The sequence below is a fragment of the Anabas testudineus genome, chromosome 17 (assembly GCF_900324465.2).
Source record: "Anabas testudineus chromosome 17, fAnaTes1.2, whole genome shotgun sequence".
Taxonomy (NCBI): domain Eukaryota; kingdom Metazoa; phylum Chordata; class Actinopteri; order Anabantiformes; family Anabantidae; genus Anabas; species Anabas testudineus.
Genome location: NC_046626.1, coordinates 14347882 through 14365905, shown reverse-complemented (window position 1 = coordinate 14365905; position 18024 = coordinate 14347882). Strand labels below are relative to the sequence as shown.

Genomic DNA, 18024 nt, shown 5'->3' with positions numbered 1-18024 from the left:
CACGAAATGTCTCAAACTCTGCTAATTACCCAGAGAGCAGAGTCTTAAAATATTTTGATGCTTATCTAGTGGTGAAGAGTAGACAACACAGAGGGAGACGCAGATGGCTCCTGAGATGGGGATGACGGAGCCATAAATCTAGACACCGACACAAGCCCAGTGGAGATGCTCAGTGCTGTTGTTCTGGTAAAGACATTTGAGGGAATATTCAGGCTGACATGCCAGTTTAGTTACATAATCCAGACAGGATTCGAGGCAATGGTTAAAGAGGCACATTCGTCACTTACAAGCTGTAATCCAAGTCCAAATACACGTGCGTGCATAAACACAAACACCTATCTACATAAATCATACAATGCTATGACTACTTGTAATATACACAGTACTAAATATATATGAACATGGCTTTAATAGCTGAATATTTTCAAATTAATTAAAAATATTTTAGATTACCTTTTTAAAAATACCTTTTTGTTTCCTACCAGCTATACTCTCTGTGGTTCTGTTATGGTTTTTATCTTAGGTTTAAGATTGTAAATCAAATGCTTTCAGTGCTTTCACTATCCACAATGCAGTTTGTTTGCATTGAAAAGAATAAATCAGGCGTTGAAGATGAAATTTTCAGTTTTTTACCATGTAAAAAAACTATAATAGCAACTTTGCTCTCAATTGTTAGTGGTAAAGGCACAATAAGTAAAGTTGTCCAGATTATAATAGTATAAGACCATTAATGTGAAATGTGTTTATTAACTGCAAACGGCCGCGTTACTAGTTTTAAATTACACCTCACAAAGACATTTATCTTAACTTTATTAAGATATTTAACTCTATCCAGTTGAACTGATCTTACTTTTTACCCTGTGTGCTCTTTATCTCTTGCCCTTTTGTTTCTCCTTCAACAGCATAGTTACAATACATTGTTTACAACAGAGGGAAGGGAGGGGGCAGGATTAAACTTACTTCCCATCTTAAACTGGTTTGATCACATTCTGACTTTGCAGAAGCTTTAAGTGAAAACCACCACATCTCTGAATAAATGTGCAAACAAATTTGCACTATGACTTGCCCTCAGTAGAAATATCTGAGAAATAGATGCAAGAAGATGTTGATACCATCCATACAGTTAAACTTGACACTTGGCTATTGTTTAAAACCTAATAATTAAGCAACTACAAGTGACTAAAATGACTGAATTCAGGATTTAAATAATATAATATAAGAATTTTTTTTTCACCTCAGTCGTCAAAAGAACAGTAAATAAAATGTTAATGAAAAATAATATAAATATCTCAATCGTTTTCACCTCATTGTTATGCTTTAACATTAAAGATCCATACCAATAGCCGAAATGCGGGAAAGAGCTCAGCTCACTCTTAACATTAGAAAAGCTGTGGTGAGAAGACACTGCCCAGCAGACATGAGAGAAAGGGGGATGGGGGGTAAGAAACAAGTAAAAAAAAAAGACAAACATCCCTCCATGTTCTCTAAATTAGGTGCTAAAAGCCCATCTCATTAATGCTACATCAGAGCCACATGTGACACACAGCACTTTAAAAAGCTTCTCGTGTACCTTGCATGACTCCATGGCCCAGTGGCTGAACCCTTAAAATCCAGCTCAAATGCAGTAAATCCCAAATGTGAAGACAGCTCTTTTTCAAATATAGTCCATATTAGATGATAGCTCATCTAGGGAATATTTTGTTGATATCCAGGCAGCATATGGAGTTTCAGTCTTCTCTGATGTGTCTCAAGTCACCTTTGTCATGATCTTCTATAGAGAGAAATGAGAATCCCACTCTTTCCCTCAGTACAGCAGCAGCCCTCTCTCTCTCTCTCTCTCTCTCTCTCTCTCTCTCTCTCTCTGTGTCTCTCTCGCCCTCTCTTTCAGTCACATGCAAACAAACACACACACACACACACACACACACACACACACACACACACACACACACCACAAACACAGACCCCTCCCCCTAGATCCCTATGCCCTCCTCTGTCCTGTGCCATTTGCCAAGGAGGGAGGGAATCCACCGGGGGCTCATTCATCTTGGCCCTGCTGACCCCCTGTGGTGACAGATGCTCTTAGGGGCCTGCAGAGCTGCGGGGGGAAACAAAGAAGGGAGCCCGCATCTCACCGCTGCCACACAGCCGCGGTGCCCTGCCACGTGTGACCCCCAGCACGTCAGCGTATTCGCTGTGGGCGCAGTGTCGTGTGTGGGAGCATTCGAGAAAATCTTTGAATCCAACTCTTGCTCTCACACTCCAGCGCTCGCTGCCACACCCGACTTTTTTATTGGGGGCCAATTCAGAGACAGAAGAATCTGTCCCCAGCAAAACGGGAACAAGAATGTCAGGTCAGCTTGAGCATTTTGTCTTCATAGCCTTGCTTGGGATTGACCCCACACTGGGCTTTTACTCCCGGCTATAAATACCACGGGGCTCATCTGGTCAAAATAAATAAACAGAAATGTACCACAAATCTACAGGCACTGGCAGATGTTGGGGATTATATGTCATTATATCCCTGTGATTAGTGGTAGTACCTTATCATGATTGCCGAGAGGAGAGCGAATTTATTTTCTCATTTTCATAAAATACCCAACTGGCTCAAGAGTGATCACACAGTAACACAGTAAGTGAGGTTAGGTGTGTGTCACGTCTGCTAAATGTGAAATTTACCTCAAAATGTGAACCTGTAATCACATCTGTTTCTTTGTACATCACCAAGCCAATATCAGTGATAACAGGCGTGAACGAAAGCTGCTAAAATTCCTTTATAAACCTAATCGCCTGATTCCGAAAGGCAAACACTGTTTTAATACTATTATGAAGATAAAATACTTTTGAATTTAAGGAATTGATGTTACAATACAAGGCTCCTGAGTCTGTTTTCCTGTCAACTAATTAATGTTAAGAATTTGTCAGGTAAACAGTAGGTCTAAGTAAATTCACAGACACTTGACGGCAGGGGCAATTCACTCACAATGAGTTTGTAGGTCTCTCTTTAATCCTAAATTTTCCCATTAAATACTGTTTTTTTTTTTACAATAACATTATTGAAACAGGATTACCAACATAGCCAACTGCAACATACCTACTTAAAATGTTAAATAGCAATAACAACGTTTGAAATGAGGAGTCACGTTACTGTTGTCACAAATGCACTCATTATCAACATCCTCTGGGTTTCTTGCTTCACTGAGCCATTTGACTGCTGTTCCAGTTCATTACCACAGACACAGTCAACAGTTGTTTTAATCAAGTCGTGTGCAGCTCTTCTCACCTTCTCTCCAATGGTTATATTAGGGTACAGTCACTGTGAGGGCTGCTGTAAACCACCACATGAGCCAGCCGGGTCCCTCATTAGTCTTTACAGGGCTTTCATTCGCTCATTTCACTCTATCAGCCACATTTGTCTAAACATTGGGCTTGAGCTTGACCGTGAAATTTTTGCACCTGTTGCTGATTCAGACTTCAGTTGGGACATTTCTGGGAGTGAGTCTCAAGCAGTACATCAGATTTTATATGATAGAAATATTGTATAATATGGTCACTAACCAACTGGAGATGTCAAACGTGAAAAATCGGATACGAGCACAGCCACAAGTTCAACTGGGGGAAAAGAGCTGTCAGTGGGATTTATGCCAAAGCCCCTGACTTTGACATGGCCTGTCTTAAATAGCCCTTTTAAAATGGAGATAATGAGTAAGCCCACCATTTTCTTAGGTCTCAAAAGCAAAAACAAAAGAGTGTGGATTGAATGATTGCCCGCCCCCCAGGCCCATCCTTCACCGGTGAATTGAACTCCCGCTAAAGTCTCTGACAAAGGGGAAGTATCCCTGTCAGCGCCACATGAGGAAAGACGAGTCACGTGAGCAGGATTCCCACTGGAGTAGTGCAGGTTTGCCTTAGCTGACTCAGCAGCTGCTGAACACATGACGGTTGTTTGGAAGAGCTCGGCCTGGAGAATACATCAAGAGAGTCATCCTCAGGAGAACCACGTGCAGCTATTACCGCTCTGAGATTAATGGCCTGACCTCATCAACCTGCATTAAGATGGCTTCCAAATGTTACAGAAAACAGCAGGTTGAGGTTCTGATACCAGTGCAGGATGATGTTCATCCCATAAATTCAGAGATGACTATCAGCAACAACAGCAGCCACCATGTGAAAATTCCCGCAGCAGAATGCAGTTTTCTCATCACATCGTGTGGGCTACCTGACGCCGAGGGTGTGAGGACTCGCACTGCTGTTTACTATCCGGGTGGCAGTCCACAGCTCCAATTTCCTTATAAATCCCCACAACCTTCTTCGAAACCCCCCCCTCCTCCCTCTCCTCATGACTACCTGCTGAGCCCTGAAGTGCAAATCGGTGCTAGTGAGGATAGCAGATGAGCTAAGGTCATTCATGGCTTTCCAGTGGGACACGCAAACAAAGGCAAACATTCCAGCTGAATGCCATTGCTGAAGTCGGCAGCAACAGAGAAAAAGAGAGGGAACAAGAGACAGAGCAAAGCTCAATGGAGATAATAGCCTCAGGGTGTATGTGTGTGTGCCTGCACGTCCGTGTGTGTGTGTGTGTGTTCTAGGGAATTATCTGTGGAACTATAAAGTGGGGTGAACCAGGGTTTAAGGCCTGGTGTGACCAGAGGGAACGGGGGTAGGGTCTAGGGCTGGAGGAGGGGCGGACAAAAGGAGCATTTGGGCAGATGAAGAAGTCATCATCATTAAGCCACTGGAAGTTTACTGTCCAGTTATAAAAGTCATTTCAAAATTAGGGGCTAGGGGTTGCGTGTGAAAGGGCAGCAGGGCTGGGAAGGCCTGCGAGGGGCTGGAGGGCAGTGTAGGGACTTGCTGAGGAACTGGAGAACTAATTCATTAGGGAACAAGCAGCCTTTGTGTTAACACTAGGTTGATTGGAGTGGTGACCTTGCCACACACTCTGGCCCAGCGGATGAGTTTAAGGGCAAGGCATTTAACCTTAAACTGAGGCTCAGCCACGGACAAAGGCCAGCATCATTTCATGACAAAGGCCAGATAACTGATGCAGCACAAATGAAAAACAAGCTTTGTTAAAAGTAACCAAGTCCAGAATCTAACTATCTTCTTTACAGTCCATTAAAACATATTTTGTTTTAAAAGTAGCCTACTGCTTATAAAATATGATTAAAAATGACATTTTATGGTTTTTGATTTTAAGCTTCTTCACTGAATTTATTGGTTTTCCTTTGTGATGTATGATAATGAACTCAGCGTCAGGTCTGTTGTTCTGAAACAAGACTTTCAACTTGGATTTTAAGAAATGTTACAAGCCATTTCTGACATGTTGTGATGTATTTGAATAATTACCTAACAAATAGACTAACTAATTATCAATCAGTGTGGGTAAAATTTTTTATTGTATAATTATTACCATAGTTAAATAGAGAATAGAGAAAACACACAAGGATTTATGTTAATTATGGTTCTATTAACTATGTTATTAACCTTATTCCTCAGCTATTATTCTTATTCTAGAAATAAAACACATATTTTTGGGTATCTCCAGCTTATATATGCCATATATTCAATTTATAAAAATGCAATAAGCTCAAATCACGTTTAATCCTGCCAAAAAAATCCCAGTTGTTTGATAACGTGTCCAGCAAGTAGAGAGGTCTGTTCCCTGCTAGATTAGGTGAATGAAAGTGAAGGACGAGTGACAGTTTACAATGCTGTTCATGACTGTGTAATAAAACGGAAAGGCCTGTCAGTGAACCCAATCTGCATTTTACAACGCTGTAGGGTTGAACGCCAGTTCACCTAAGTCGGAACAACAGGGAAGAGACACAGGACCCTAATGCATTTATGGACTTATTCAGGGTATCCATATTGAATAAGACAACAATGAGTTCTATTTCATACTGTAAAGCTGTCACTGGCAGCGGTCAAACACCGGTCAATGGTAAAGAAGGAAAGGAGAATAAAATGATCCTCTAAACATTTATATTTTTTCATCAATTCCATTTAAAGTAATTAAATGCTCATTATACATCAGTATCAGCTATTTCGACCATTCATCTACTAACATCTGGTCCAGACCTAATGACTCATCCCAGAGAAGATCTTTGATGATGGCTAGCCAGACCTTGTCCTAGCTGTAAACGGCTGTTTAGACGGTTCTATTTGTTGTGGGGTGTAAAAAGAGAGTCATGGATCACCATTAGAGGGCCAAAACTATCAAAACACTGGCTCTTATCAGATGACACAACCAACCAACGGGGTCAGGTTCTGTTTCCTGGAGCTGGCCTGAGCTGCCCTCTACTCTACAGTGGTGAGAATGTGATACTAATAAGGGATTTTAGAAACAATCAATGTATCATCTGATCTTTCAAAACTGAAGTCTGGACTGATATTGTTTGACATTTGTCTGTATCAATGCCAACATCAGAACACACAGTGTAACATGAACTACTGTGTATTTTAAGATCAACAAATAAAATGATGTCAGTTATGATCATATCACATAAGCATGCAATGCCAATCACATGATTATAACAAATCAACTGTAGACAAAAACTGTAAACAGAAAGTTGTGAAATCAATGTTTCTTAAAACCCATATTTTTAATAATTCATTAATTATTAATCCATTAAAATTAAGCATCATAAATATCAAGTTCCAGCTTCTTTACTGTTACGTATATGCTGCTGATACTTATCTCATGTGATAAATAGACACAAATAGACACTGAACCAATAATGAAAATGAATGAATTAGTTGCAGCCCTATTCTACTCTACTCACTGTAAATGTTGAATACATTTTAAAGACAAAGATATCAACAAAGATAGTGTGTGTGTCTAAGGATCTTTTTTAGATGCTTTAAATAAAATAAAAAGGATATAATAGGTACAAGCACAAAAGGCTGACAATCCACTCAACCTTCTTCCTTAGAAAGTTCACACAACTGTCACTAACTCAATTTAACCACGCAGGAGTACTGGGGCACTCCTGCAGAGGACATAAGAAAGAGGTCTGTTGTGTTTATCAGGCGTCCAGAGATCCACCATTCACAGTAGGATCTCGCCTTTCTTTTCCTCTCCGGAGAAAAGTCTCAGCCACCTTGAATCCATTTGAGTGACACCGTGACAAAGAGGCTTCTTAATGTCCCGACGAAGGTGCCTCCTCCCCTTTTCCTCTAAACTTCCTTACTGAGCGATCAGCTGTATCCATCATGCCGCTCTTCCTGACCCCAGGCGGCACTGCTGCATCAGCAGCACCCCACCCCCGTTACCCCCCTCACTGACTTGCCACAGTTCTTCCATTAACCCCCACTCTCCCGATTAATAAGCACCAGGTTGTCCTTGGTGACAGGACCCACACTTAGCTCCCATCAGTCCCTACTGCAGCCAGAGCCACAGCATCAGCAGGACTCTCTTTCTCCTAAAGGGACAATGGAAGTAGAGCCATCCTTTGTTGAGGGTTTGACCCCACACATAAACCTCGCTGATGAGAAAAGGTGACAGTAAACCTATTCAGACCTGGTGCCACTTCATTCTGGACAGATCACTCTGAGAGACGTGATACTTTACCAACTGGCAGAATTGAAAGTTAAGACGGGGGCTTTAACTAGTCTGGTAAAACAGAAAGAAATTATGTTCAATAAGATAAGAAATTTACATTTTTAACTAAAATGTTTTGACTTCAGCAGTTTTCCTTCAGCCATGTTTCTTAATTAAGCATTTCTGATGAAGTTAATGGATAAAAGCATGATGAAGTGTGGGTAATTATTATTCAATAGGAATACTTGACATTCTGGCCTAAGCAAATCTCTTGGAAACCCTGACTTGATTTTGTACTCCCATTGGCTTCATCATTACATTAAGAAAATAATATACAGCTCTTCAAGCAATTTTGCTATAACGTATTAAGTAACATTTCTTTTTCTTTTCTTTTTTTTTTTTTTGTTAAATTAACATTTACATTTTGCCATTTTATGGAAATAAATCAAGTTCTCCAGTAACTAATTTAGCATTTTGTTTTGTTAGGCAAACAGCGAGGAACAAAAACAGAACTAACCCCAAATGGATTAGAATAAATCATCATGGCTTAAACCAGAGAGTCACAGGTAACAGACAGACAGGTAAATGCAAATGTACTACTGCATACAGTAATAGTGCAGTTCACCTTTTTCTTGTTCAACACTGAAGCTTAAACTCTGTGGGTTTGCTGCAATCAGGAAAACTGAACAACCATGTGACAAGTTTAAGGTAAATCTGACATAAAATGTATTAGAAAGCCGTTGGATCATCATTAGTCACCCAGAAGAGCTTGAGTACTTGCTGGCATGGAGTCTCTGGAAACACTCTGGAGGAGTGAACCTTTTCCTGTAATTTGTTTAAAAGCACTGAGTGAAAATAAAAGAGAACTTGGTCCAACTTCTTACAAAACTTCCACTCAGCTCAGTTTAAAGGGCCATACACTGGTTGCTGCTGTTAACTACTTCGATAAAGCACAAAATGTAAATATGTGATTTCATGCTATTGATTTTATCAGCAAATACACTTAAAACTACTTCAAACTCGGTACAAATATATTCAGTTTCAGTACTTTTCTATTGATTCCTTTTGTGCTCGTGTTGCAAATGTACATGAAGAGAATAAAAAGAGAGAGTGGAGGAGAGACAGACAGGAAGAGAGACTGACCTCCGCTGTCTCACAGGAACGCTGAGTCCTCCCAGCAGAGGGCTGGGTCTTGGTCACCGTAGCCTTGGACAAGCTGTGACAGCTTATGGAAAAGCCTTCTCTACAGACAGCCCTCTCCCCCATAAACCCTGGCAACATCAACACACAGTGACCTTGTGTTTCAATATGAAGAGGGAGGGTGAGATAGATTGTGGATAGTGTTTGTTTGTGTGTCTGCCAGTGTGTGTGTGTGTGTGTGTGTGTGTGTGTGTGTGTGGGCAGGGAGATTCTGGGACAATATATGTGAGCAAAGGTAATGATGCTGCTGTGGTGATGTGGGAAATCTGTGTTTGTGAGTGTTTCCACCTGTTGTTAGCCAATGTCCTGCCTCTTCATATCAACAATACTAAATGCATAACCCTGCAGGATGTCTTTTTTTCTTTTTTTTTTTTTTTACTAAAAACTACCATGTAACCGCATGTAACTCAGGCAGAACTGAAATAAAAGCTTATTGTCTTTCCAATGAATTCAAGTTCCATTATCAATTCATTTCTATTCTACCAGTTGCATGTTTAGCCTCCAACATATCAAAAACATGTTTTGACTGTCTAAAACCTTAAGATAACAGAGACAGTGAGTCCTCACAATGGAAACAGCTAAAATGAGTCAATATATTATTTTATTAAGGCTTATTTTTTGGCTACTGATTAATCAGCTTGAAATTTCAGGGTTATAATGACTCAACAATCAAAAGTAACATTTTAAACAGCTACAGAGATGTTTGAATCTAGACCTGGCCTTGTTACTCTACCAACATGCAACAAGGCTTTAACATTGCAGGGCTAACATTACATTTATATTTGATTATGTTTTACAAAAATACTAATTTCACCCACATCAGGCTAACTCAGGCCATCACATATCAACTAGTATCAGTCAAAGGTTAAATTTCCCTCCAGCAGAGAACCTCAATTAAGGTGGATCTGATTTTTTTATATTCAATTCAATTTTATGTGCACTGATTAAAAATGGAGTCCAATAAATTAATACATATTAAATGTTTAAGATGAGTACAGGTTATTTGTCATGTTAATCTGGAAATGCGATACTTAGAAAGGCCAAAACAATGAAATTCATCCTAAAACTTGGTATGCTTAACTTCTTTTCCTCCTTCCTCCAGACTGTTGTACTATGATCAAGCCTACACTATGAGCTAGCACACACTGTACTATTTAAAAAGAACACATAAGCTGCAATTAGTAATTTCTGGCTGCAGGTACTGTTCCATTGTAGTTGGCATCTGTGCACGGAGGGGTGGGTGGGGTAAAGGGGAATACGGCAGTACACCCTGTGAGAACATACTGTTCCATAACAGCGCTGTGCAAGAAGGGATTCACTGCTGGATGCTTTCCAGGTTTCAATGGCAAGAATGGGGATATGTTATTGCTAAGTGCACTCCATGGAGCTGCATGCACACTTTGGTCTTCACAAGCTCACACCAGTGAAATGGAGCCACAAAATCCAAGAGTTTTCTTTTTTTTTTTAAGGAAGAACACTGTAGGCATGAAATCCGCACATCCTGTCCTGCTGTGATGCGATGCAAGGTGACACAGGATGTTAACGATCCTCCAACTAACGTTGTTGAAATTATTGTTAGCAGATGTGTAAATAGTAATGTTATAGAGTATAGGTACTTGGTTTGTGGGAGTGCAGGAGGTCCAGCAGTGACAGATAAGGGCCTGTCCTGCATGCCAGGATCAGAGATAACTAACAGAACAACAGGAAGTGCAATCAACAAAGGTCCTGTCCTACTCATGCATTAATGCACTCACACACACTCACCCACAACAAATAACTTTTTAACTTTAAACTTAAAACCAAACCTTTGAAGGTATGAGGACCAACCACAAAAACAAAAAGACATAAACACAATTAGCATCCTAAGCCTCCCTTGCAACAAAGAGCACATCCTGACTTCCTGACCATAAGTTCCTCTCACCCATTATTAATAACTGCATTTTAAGGATATATATTTTTTGTTTGTGTGTTTTAACTTAGAAAAATATCACACACATAATCTTTCCCATTTACTATTGAGCAGGTCATGACTCACATCTAGCAGCACAAGTTTGTTGTCAGACATTTAGCCAAGAGTCGTTTTCCCCAGAATGAAGTTAAATACGTAATTAGCCATAGCAGAATTTTCCGATAAGAGTTCATGTCAGTCAACAGAGTTATTATGATAACATGAGCAATAGGAACTAGAACGAGGATGAATGAACCTTAAGGGTAAATATTGTTAATTTTTTAAATCAATCCAAGGCAAAAAGAATTAATCTCAGTCTTCAGCTCACTGTTTTATTTGTTCATTAAATATATTTATTATTATTATTATTTATTGTACTGTTCACAGTACAATATACTAATTATGATGAATTCAGCTTGTTTTGTTGCCTGTATTCTCACCATTTTGTAATTTAATGGGAATGGATTTCAAAAATGAAAAGAAACGGGGAAGAAGTAATATTTACTGATTTGCACTACAAACATCAAGTGAATTTAGTCTGCATATTGACATATTTCAATATATATATATGACTCTGATCCAGTGTAAGGGCAACATAAATTTAAAACAAAGAAATTAAATAAATAAAACTAGAAAAAAGTAACAATAAAACGGACTAAAATGAAACAATGAAACATTGATTGATGAAAATAAAATAACCATTTCACTTCCTGCAGGTGAAACTAAGATATAACAGCTGATGGTGGAGGGCTTTGAGGAGGAAACCCTACCCCCACCAGAGGGATCAATGCACATAAATGGAAGAGGTCACAGACCTTTGACATCTCCTTTCAGCTGGGGGAGGGTCACAGGCCTTTGTGTGATTGGCTTTAATGATCCAATTGTTGACTGCTTCATACAGTACATACAGTTTGGCTCATATTTAGCTTCACCGCTGTGACATCTCTTCACACTGTCCAGCCACAATGTATTCTGCTTGCTGTCTGCATACAGCTGCCTTGTTTCCGTTTTCACATCAGTCCCACATCTGTTTTAACCTATTCTCCCATCTCTTCCCCTTGTCAGCCTCCCCTACTCCTCTACAGACTCTTATCTGCGCTTTCCTCCCCTTTTTCATGCTGCATTTTTGAAGAATGGTTTGTAGAGATGGCCAATGTGGAAGAAGAAGAAGAAGACCACATTCTCTAACTAGATGTATTTGGTTTGATGGAAGGCATTAAATGCATCTAATATTTAAATCAGGGATGAAAGAATGGCTTACAGCATAATAATAAACTATAGCCTTTGAGTAAAAGAAGCTTATTTCACTGCAAGTACATCTGATTTCCCGATTCCACAGTAATAAAAACATCCAACCCAGACAGTGAAATTATCGTCTGTGAATATTTTTCTCACTTTTATTTGGACTCAGACACTACCAGGGAACACGGTGTTCCTGGCATTCTTGACCCTCCATTAAAGGGACAGGTTAAAAGTTTACAAGCATCCATGCGGAACACATTTGGCTCTGAAGATCTGCTCCAAGAAGTTTTTTTTTAATTCTGTCTGGCGGTTTGACTGAGAAAGACACATTGACATTATCTGGTGTAAAATGACCTTGCTGTGGTAATTATCTCATTCTATATTATATTCAGATTTTGAATCGTCTGAATAACTCATTGCTTCTGACTCACCTGGATACTACTAAAGCAATAAAAATACATCATAAAATGTTGTGAAATTGATCAAATGTATGTGTTTTATTTGTATATGGCATAAAGGAAAAAATGTATTTGTGTATATTTATTCTTTTTTGGGGAAACTTCATCCCTGTAATCAAGTAGAGGAAAAAAGTGAACCTTTTACTTCACCACAGTATCCTGACAGCTACAAAGCTATAATTAGCCTTGCCTGCCACAACTACAACATTAAAATGCTAGACAGACATCAAAGTCTCTATAATAGTAATGAAATAAGGTACTATATAGCAACATACATTTGTAAATGTATATTTTGACTTCTGTTTTTGGAGTATTTTTATTTTTATTTACTGACACAATCATCTCTCCACAAGAACATAAACAGGGGCCATAAGGACAATTTTTAAAAAGACCTGTCAGCCTTATGCCTCAGCAGTTTGAGGCCTGATGTCTGCTTTGAGGACCACCTGTTTTCTGATTCCTGTCACATTATGGTAAATAAAAAAGCATGAAACAAAAGCACTGAGCTCTCTAATTGGGATTTTGTCCCTTGTACCATCTGCAGTCAGGATCAGAAAAGCCTAAGAAGTACCTCTGAAAGGATCAGGGGAAGCATCTGCCTGCATTGATGACTAGTTCTAGTGGTGTTTTGTGATCTAAACCGGGACTATGACCTATCTGTTGGAGTGTTTCATGTGAATTATTTTGCCTCACGAATCAATGTTTAAAATTATATGTTTGAAGAGCTGACTGAAGCCGCAGCAGCAATGAAACTCTAGTGTTACAGACTGGATCTGTAATCAATCAAATGCTATTTACAGTATATTTTGTTGTGACATCAAATATAAATCTGACACAAACATTGTTGCACATTATTTTGTCATAACATGGAGCAATAGTTAGGAAATGCAGGGATTCAAATCAGTATGGCTGCCATATCCCCCCGAGAAAATAAAAAGAGAAACAACAGGGCCAACTGAGCAAACACAAGGTATAAACAGTAGAGCAGGAGTTTTTATGCGCTCCAAATGATAGTGAGGGAAAAATGAGAGAAAATAAATCTGTTACCCCGGTGACAATTGCATTATGAACAAATGGATGTGAAACACTCATCTATCTACAGCTTGGTCGAGCGTTGTGTATGTGAGAAATGACAAATTGCACTTTTTTTGGAAAAACCTTGTTGTCTCACTGCAGGTCTCCTGCAGAATAAAACAACAGAGAATGGAAGATGGGGCAAAAGTAACGATGGAACCATTATCAAGATTAAACAAACCAGTATTTTGAGCAAGATAAAAAGATTATTATCATTATTTTTAAGGTTGAATTGTCCAAATGTCATTTTGGTTTATTTGAATTGCTAAAAACTTACCTTTTCTGGCCAAGGACATAACCAACATGTGTTTATTATGTATCTGGGATGTGTGGAACTGGCAATTAGCAAATTATTTCTGTTTTTAAAAGGTTTGACTAATCCGAGAGACAGATTTCTGCTTTAATACTACATCCGACTCACTTGCAGTAAATCTAGACAAAATGTTAAGGTACCACAATTGATCAGAGAAAATGCCCACCACCAAAACCTGGCTTAAGACCTCCTCAAAGCAACACGTGAAAGAGATGTCTCCTTCAAGGCTCAAGAGAGAAACCTGTCTTACTTATCTCCTCCCAGATTAAGCCCCAATTGTTCACAGGGAACAAAGGCAGCTAGTGAGGAAACCAGCCCCCCCTCGAGGGCCAGATGGTCAGCGTTCAGAGCCCCCTGGCCCCTGCAGCCCTTGCGTTCTCTGCGTGCGCTAGGTGGGACAGGCCACCAAGCAAATTGGCAACCCACACTGCTCATACAGAGTGTATAGACTTAATGCCTGTCTGGCTCTTTAGGGGTTGCAGAAATAGAACAGTAAAATGTCTGATATGACACATTTACAGTTAATGGCTACAATCCCACTTTCAGACAGTACTAATTTTAAACCTAAATGTGAATTTCTATGAGCATAGACTAAGATTTACACCGCTTTATTATGAAAAGTAACCAATCAGTACTTGGGATGTAGTGCAGCCTGACAGGACACTAAGATGCCATATTATTAGTGCATATCTGCATCTGGTAAAATGAACATCTCAACTCCACTTTGGCTGCAATTGTCATTAGAACTAATTACATTTTGGCGACAGAAGGAATCTTGCCTTTGGGACATGAAACATGAGAAATAGCAAGATTAGACACAGTCAAGACAGACTGGTTTGCCTGTAATTACAATAACAAATCACCAAAATACATCTCCTGGTCACTCTTATCTGACTTTATCTAGGTAGCTGAAGCCTGTTTCAACACGGAGCCTCGGGCAACTGTAACATTATTCAGCCTGCAAACATGTAATTTACTGCCTTGGTTCCAGAAATACTTGACATGACTTTGTTAACAATGATTAATGAGTTGGAGTGACATTTTAAAGAGTTTCGCAACCTGTATTTACTGAGTATTAAGGCAGCGCCGACCTATCTGCAATTATTTAAGCACACATTAAGCAAAAGTAAAAGTTTTTTTTGCCCTTTGTGTGTGCTGCAGGTTTGAAATAGCAATTTCAGGCTGACACTCAGATGACACTAAACAATAAGTTAATTAACATACTGATGAGGCTATTAGATGAAGGTCACAGCTGAGCATCACTGACAGCCACGACATTAGCAGAGGCTTGTAAATTTGTGCAAGAGGAACAAATAAGACACTAAAAAACAGGCTATTTCCGAGCTTTTAAACAGACTTATTCACATACTTTATATAGGAATTATACCTAATTGACCCGCGTCACTAATCCAAATAAATAAATAAATAAATAATTGCATCGTGGTGTTGAAGTTGCGATTAAATCCACTGGTCAAAACAAACTTTAAGCATCGTTTGCAGCCTCGTCCACTACTAGACTGCAGCACAACCCCCTTCAACAGAGCATTAACAACCCACTCCACGACGACTAACATGCTTTTCTATAAGGGGACATTTCACGGGACTGTGCGCATGCTTACCTTCAGCCACGGGGGGAAAACGCGTTACGAGGCCATGTCCAGGTAGAATCGGATATGTGGGTAGATTTGCGTCCCCTCGCTCCAGCAGTCACCCGGCGTCTCGCTCCGGTTGTTCTGCTCCGTCACAGCTGATCTGCGCACGGTGAGGGGAAATCCGCCGAGTGACGTCAGGAGGTTACTGTACGTCCTGTTTGGTTCATGTGCACTGGAGGAAACGCTCAGTTCAGCTTGTTGTCTGTACCATAATACATGAGATAACTATAGCTACCGGTTGCTCTTCAGATTCAGAATTATAATAGGCTACTCAATATGATCAGCTCTAATAATAAGGCTTTGTTGACCCCCTGTGGGGAACTCACAAGTTACACAGCAAGAGACTCAAACATGTGATCATCAGAACAACGTTTAAGGTGGTTTAGGTGGTTATAGCTCCATCCTTAAAATTCAGTGATGTGAAATGAGACATTTAGCATAAAGAGCACTTTTACTTTTGTATTTTTGTACCTCTTTTGTATATTTTATTGTGTAACATTTAAATACAGTACTTTAACTTAAAAAGTATTTGGACACTAGGCTATATATATGTATATGTATATCTTTATATATGTCACTACTACTTTTACTGTAAATAATCAGAGTACTTTCTCCACCACTGCAAAGTAAGCATAACACAGAACAAGTTATGTCCTGCTGCAATCGGCTCATTAAACCTTTACACTGTAATTTTACACACATTAGGATGGATGCACAGCAAAACAATGGACGTTCAGAGATACACACCTTGACAGATGACAACAGGAAAGGGATTAAACAACTCACTTAGCTAAAAGAAGTATGAGCCCATAAAATACCAACTATATTAGCAGGCCTACTCTGCATGTAGCACTATGATTATGATTTAATGAATGGGAATTATTCATGTTCATAACTTTAATGTTGCAGCTGGAAATGATGTTTTTCAGTACCTTAAATGCTCGTGTGATTGTCATATGTATTGAATCTAATAATTAGCCTATTATTTTAATTACTTACACAAAGCTGGGCAGCTTGTGAATTTTACAATGGGGATCAAAGAAATACAATTATTGTATTGTAAGCAGATTCCAAAAAAGTAGCTTGTAACCCAAGTTATATGTAGTTGAGTAAAAGTACAAAATATTTCTCTGAAATGACAATAAGTATGAACGAGGCAATAGAAACTATTATACAGAAAAGTGGCTGCTGTCTACTAATGACGTGTCAACAGGTTCAGCCCTTCATATCAGCGCCATAAATGGTAAAATGAGAGGTGTTCATCTTTGAGTGCTTGTGGTTTCTCACCATAAGTTGAGGGACACTGCCCTCTGTTGGGTGACATAATGAGCAAACAGACAGAGCTCAGAGGCCTTGATCTAATTGGTGGGGCAAATACATTTACAAGGTACTTGTTACTGCTGGTAATTTTGTGTTATTGTTACATTGCATTAATGTAATTACACTACAAGATAGATAGATAGATAGATAGATAGATAGATAGATAGATAGATAGATAGATAGATAGATAGATAGATAGATAGATAGATAGATAGATTAGTCTTAAGCAATAGACCTTTGACAAAAATATGTCTTTGATCAGACTTTGCCTCTCGTACATGGTAAAAATATTAATATTCATACAATTCAACAAGAGGGTATAGTCTGCTTTCACATAATTTACAGTAACAATGCAGGCCATTGTGAAATGGAACAGAATACATTATTGTCTAGAAACAACAGCATTAGTGACCCTTATGAATAATTTAAATCTTCATCATAGAATAGAATTCAAATTAAAAGTTCATATGCTGTCTTTCCCAAGAGCACCAGTAAGCCATAGGCTGTTAAATAATTTTGATTATCAGACACTTAAATTTATAAAATCAAGAAGTCGCACTGAGATCAAGATGTCTTTTGCAAGATAGACCCAATACTGAACATACGTAACGTCACACCGTTGGTACACCGTCACACCAAGACGAGTCAGTCACACTGAATAAGTGTCACAAAAGACAATCATCTCACAAATAGACACTTTGATTTTATAGTATTATGAATATCGTAGTAGAACTGTTTGTTTTGCAGTTCATGGCATACACAAGTGCATAATGAACCAGTCCTTCCTGGCTTAGAGTTGGTGTGGGAAATTTTTTGGTTCATTTTGAACAACCATGTTAAATATTTTTGGTGATTTAGATGGCTCCAAATGAAAACACAGGTCAGCTAAAACCTTCTAGATGTTAATGATGTATAATCTAATCTCACTTGGCCATGTAACTCACATGGTGGAGAATCACAGCAGTGTTATAGTGTGTTATTAGTTATTGCAAATAGGGCAAACTTATTGTTGTCAATTTCCTCTTTTCACTAAGGCAACACAGTAGATTTTCAACATGATCCTGACACTTACATCATAGATATATAGATACATGTAGATATGTAGTTCACTGTAGCATTAGACTTACAGGAGTTGGAAGAGGTCACATAGATAAGACCTAAAACTAAGAGCACCTTGACCCACATGCATATCACTGAACAGAAAATATTTTGAAAAGCATAAAAATGCATTTAAACTCCCTTTAACTGTTCGATGAGCTCACGTCGTGGCCACA

At 39.0% G+C, this 18024-nt stretch overlaps 1 protein-coding gene across 6 annotated transcripts in view; it reads right to left on the bottom strand.

Moving 5' to 3' along the window:
* greb1l (GREB1 like retinoic acid receptor coactivator) overlaps window positions 1–15502 on the bottom strand; it is a 34595-nt gene extending 19093 nt beyond the window's left edge. For 5 of the 6 annotated variants that reach the window (XM_026373921.1, XM_026373926.1, XM_026373923.1 and 2 more), the window contains exon 1: window positions 15398–15502. The gene's annotated coding sequence lies outside the window, so the exon portion shown is untranslated. Of the gene's footprint in view, window positions 1–1570; window positions 1757–15397 lie in introns of those variants that run through there. The other variant, XM_026373922.1, reaches the window with a different exon arrangement.
* Between the last annotated feature and the right edge of the window lie 2522 nt (window positions 15503–18024).